Source organism: Benincasa hispida, chromosome 9 (assembly GCF_027475165.1).
Source record: "Benincasa hispida cultivar pf3 chromosome 9, pf3_genome.v1.1, whole genome shotgun sequence".
NCBI lineage: Eukaryota > Viridiplantae > Streptophyta > Magnoliopsida > Cucurbitales > Cucurbitaceae > Benincasa > Benincasa hispida.
In genome coordinates this window covers 51,013,274-51,018,294 of record NC_143486.1, presented here as the reverse complement: position 1 = coordinate 51,018,294, position 5,021 = coordinate 51,013,274, and positions in this window count along the sequence as shown.

The following is a 5,021-nucleotide window of genomic DNA, read 5'->3' as shown; positions in this document are numbered from 1 at the left end:
TCATGGCAGCGCAATGAATAACACAAAGTAAAAGATCAAGAATATCGCAAAATTGACAAAGGATGATAAAGAAGAGGCTACTGCGTTGGATAGAATTACTACTTAGTTGTATTGAAAATTAACTAAGTATACAAAGAATTACAATTAACGCAATACAAATTTTTTTTTTGCATGTATAAAGAATCAAAGAATTGGCTTTTATACTACCTCAATATAATGCATTTTTACTAAGGACGGGTAAAGAACACATACGAGTGCAACACACCCCTCAACGTAATGCATTTCGGTATAATGGATGCAAAGTGTATCTGTTATCATGAAATGTACCCATCATCATGTTACATACCAAAAAAAATAAAATAAAAATAAAAATTTTGTTTATATTTTTCCTTTTTAATTCATCGATAACGCGAGTCAAGAAGACTTTGCGGTGTTCATCATTTTATTCAGTCATTCACATAGATTTTAAGAACGACGCTACTAATGCATACAAACTAAAGAAATGAAACATGACTTGAAACTACTCAAATGAATTAAATTGTAGGTAAATACAGAAAGCATTAAAGGCTAATCCTAATAAGCAATAAATATCGCAATTTAGAAAGTAGTAAATAAAAGCTATAAAGAAAGCAATTAAACATAGATACGGGGATGCTAATTGAAGGAGTTTTTGAGAATTACCGCAATGACATCCCCCACAAGCAGTTAATCCTGCTTGCCCAAGTCAATGGTCTCCATGCGTCAATCCACATCGCCCCCTTAGTAAGGCTTAATCCGTTGACCATTGACTTTAAATGCGTTGTTTCCGTCTTCAGTTGTCAGTTCCACTGCATCATGGGGAAAGATAGTCTTGATGCGGAATAGCCCAGACCATCGAGACTTCAACTTCCCTGGAAACATTCGCAAACGTGTGTTTAAACAATAATACCTATTGACCTTCGACGGATGTCCGGTTGTTTATGCAGTCGTCATGCCACTTCTTAGTTCTCTACTTATAGATCTTAGCATTTTCGTAGGCGTCCCTTTGCCATTCGATCATCTGATTCAGTTGCAACTTTCAGACTTTCCCCACACTATTGGATCAAAGTTCAGCTTCTTGCATGCCCAAATCGCCTTGTGTTCCAACTCGAGAGGCAGATGACAACTTTTTCTGAAGACCAAGGCATATGGGGACATGCCAATTAGAGTTTTAAAGGCAGTCCTATATGCCCACAGCGCTTCATCGAGCTTAGGTAACCAATCCTTCCTGGAGGTACTAACTACCTTCTCCAAGATAGTTTTGATCTCTCGGTTAGAAATCTCTGCCTGCCCATTAGTCTGTGGGTGATAATGTAACAACCCGAGTTCATGAGGGGTACATGAATGAACCGGTATCACATCTGAACGAGAGGGATCCTGAGGACATGAAAGTATGGTTAAGAAAGGCTTAAAAGAATTGAAAGTTACCACCTATACCAACAAGGTGCACCTTCCTTTTCGGTGGCTCAATCATAAGAACTCCAAAGTTAAGCGTGCTTAGCTTGGGTCAATCCTATGTTGGGTGACCTCCTGCGAATTTTCCTAGGATGTATGTGAGTGAGGAAAAAGCATGTTGAAAGGGACCCGTGTTAGTTTATGGCGACAACTTTCACTTCTAAAAAAAAAAGCTTTCAAGGCAAGGGAGGATAACATAGCCAGGTCGCAGAGGACGTAGGGGCCAAAATATGATCAGGTCTAAGTCGATTAAGTATAATCTTTTGGTACTTAACCGCAAACAATGAAGTTCACAATGTCCACATACCAGGGAAATTAATGCCAACCAACATCAGCAGCTCGTCAGGGAATCTTTCTTCAATATCTTTTTCTTTCTCCTGAACCTCACAATTTTCCAATCTTGACAGATGATCAGCGACTTGGTTCTTGGCGCCCTTCCGGTCCTTGATTTCTAGGTCAAATTCTTGCAAGAGCAACACCCACCGTATCAGTCTCGGTTTCGCATCCTTCTTTATCATCAGATATTTGATTGTAGAGTGATCAATATACAACACAACGTTTGTTTCGATTAAGTATTGTCGGAATTTCTCCAGTGCAAATACCACTGCGATCATTTATTTTTCCGTGGTTGTATAATTCTCCTACGCATCATTCAATGTTTTACTCGCATAGTAGATAGGATGCAATACCTTATCCTTGCGCTGACTCAAAACTGCGCCCACTGCATAACCGCTAGCATCACACATCAACGCAAACGGTTGTGCCAATCTGGCGTAATCAGATGAGCACATCTTTCAGTGTTTGGAATGCTTCAATGCACGCATCATTAAAATCATATGCACTGTCAGCTTTAAGGAGCGCACTTAAGGGTCTTGCGATCTGGGAGAAGTTACAAATAAATCTTCAATAAAACCCCGCATGTTTCAGAAAGTTCCTAATTGTTTTCACGTTCATTGGTGGGGGTAGATTGGAAATTGCGTCGATTTTTGCCAGATCAACTTCCAATCTTGTCTTCGATATTTTATGACCCAGTACAATCCCTTCTTCAACCACAAAGTGGCATTTCTCCTAGTTCAGAACAAGATTAGTTTCCACACATCTCTTCAAGACTTTCTCAAAGTTAGATAAACAGGAGTCAAAATTATTACCAAAAACTGAAAAATCATCCATGAATACCTCGACTGACTACTCCAAGTAATCTGAAAATATCTCCATCATACATCGTTGGAAAGTACCTAGCGCTTGCAGAGTCCAAACGGCATGCGACGAAATGCGAATGTACCAAATGGGCACGTGAAAGTTGTCTTATCTTGATCCTCCGGCGTAATAACAATTTGGTTGTACCCTGAGTAGCCGTCAAGAAAATAGAAGAATTCATTCCCAACAAGTCTGTCTAACATCTGATCAATAAACGGGAGTGGGAATTTGTCCTATTTAGTGGCCAAATTTAACTTGCGGTAATCCATACAGATTCTCCACCCCGTAGTTGTTCTTGTGGGAATGAATTCATTCTTGTCGTTGGTGACGACTGTCATCCCCCCTTTCTTCGGAACGCATTACACTGGGCTCACCCAGTTACTATCTTATATAGGGTAAATGACGTCTACGTCCAGCCACTTCACTATTTCCTTCTTTACAACCTCCCTCATGGCATGGTTCGAGCAACGTTGTCTTTCTATTGATCCCGTTCTTCCTTCTTCCTGACGAATCTTGTGCATGCAATACGAGGGACTGATTCCTCGAATATCTGCCAAGGTTCATCCTAAAGCCTTTGCGTTGTTTTTCAGGATCTGAATGAGTGCATCCTCCTTCTCCTTGCTCAGCGAGGCAGATATAATAACCGGTAACGTGTTATTACCTTCTAAGTAAGTGTATTTGAGATGCACAAGCAACAGTTTCAACTCTAACACAGGTGGTTCTTCCAAGGACTTCTTAGTGCATTGCGATGTTCATTCAGATAACTTGAGTGTTTCAAAATTTGATTCAACTTGTATTGTGGTGCAATCCTCCTTCCACATTATGCTGATCCCAAAATCTTCCTCCTCCAGCTCTTCTAGGGGTTCGTGCCAAGGTTCTTCCTGCAATTCCTTAACATAATGGCAATTTTCCATATCACTCGGGTATTTCAACACATTGAGAACGTTAAACTTCACTTGCTGATCGTCAACCCTGATGGTTAGTTCTCCCTTCTGTACATCGATCAGTGCTCGCCCTGTTGCAAGAAATGGGCGACCCAAGATGATAGGCACCTCTCTGTCAGCTTCATAATCCAATATGATGAAGTCAGTAGGGAAGATAAACTTATCCACTTGTACAAGTACATCCTCTATTTTGCCCTCGAGATGCGTTATCGATCTATCGGCCAACTATAATTTGATCGTGGTTGGTCTTGCGTTGCCGATATTCAGCTTCTTGAAGATCGACAAGGGCATTAGATTTATGCTCGCCCCTAAATCGAGCGCGTTTCCAACCTTCTTCCCTCATATTGAGCAGGGTAATGTAGAACTCCCAGGATCTTTCATTTTGGTGGGAATTTTGTTTTGAAACAGCGCACTGCATTCATATGTTAACGCAACTGTTTCATTCTCCCCGATCTTTCTTTTGTTAACAAGTATATCCTTGAGGAATTTTACATAGCTCGGCATCTGTTCCAGAGCTTCTATTAAGAGAATATTGATGTGTAGTTGTCGGAGGACATCCAGGAACCTCTGAAATTGCTTACTATCGTCTTTCTTCTTCAGTAATGATGGGAAAGGTGGAGGATCCCACTGTACTTCTTGTTTAGCCGGCTGTTCATCGAGGTCCTGTGCTTACTGTGTTTTCGTAACTGGAGGTTGCGTTGATTTAGAATTCAAGTCTTGTTGAGATTCGTCTTTTGTAGATGTACTTACTTCTGAACTGGTGACTTTATCATTAATGGTTGGTTGGTCATCATCGGCTGTTAAATCCACTGGTCTTGTTATTGAATCTGGTACTGGTGGCACAGAGGCTATTGTTTTACCACTTCTCAATGTCACTGCTTGACATTGCTCTTTACCATGTGATCCCGATGCTCCCAAACTGCTAGGCAGTGTACCAAGCGCTTTATTCTTCAATTCAATCGCAAGTTGTTCAATCTGCTCTTCCAAATCTCTAAGGGAGGAAGACTACGATTGTCTAATTGCCTCACTCTTCTCGATGTAATGTTTCAATGATGCCTCTAGAAACGAGGTGCTGCAAGAGGTATCAAATAAGAACGTTAAGTCATCAGGTTGTGTACTTTGAAAATTACCTGGGCTGTGGTGCGGATTAATGAAGACCGGAGGGTTGCCTCGATTCCCCTGATAATTGTTCTAATGAATACTATAGCTCCCCTGGTTGTGATTCCTGTCCCCACTTAAAGTTGGGTGATTCTGCCAACCAGGGTTGTAGATGTTGCTAAACGATTCATTGTAGACAGAGTATACAGATTGTTGGTTCCACGGGCAGACTTCTACTAGATGTCCCTCTCCACATTGAACGCAATTCGTTGCAGCCATGTGTGTTAACACTTTGACTTGTGTTGATCC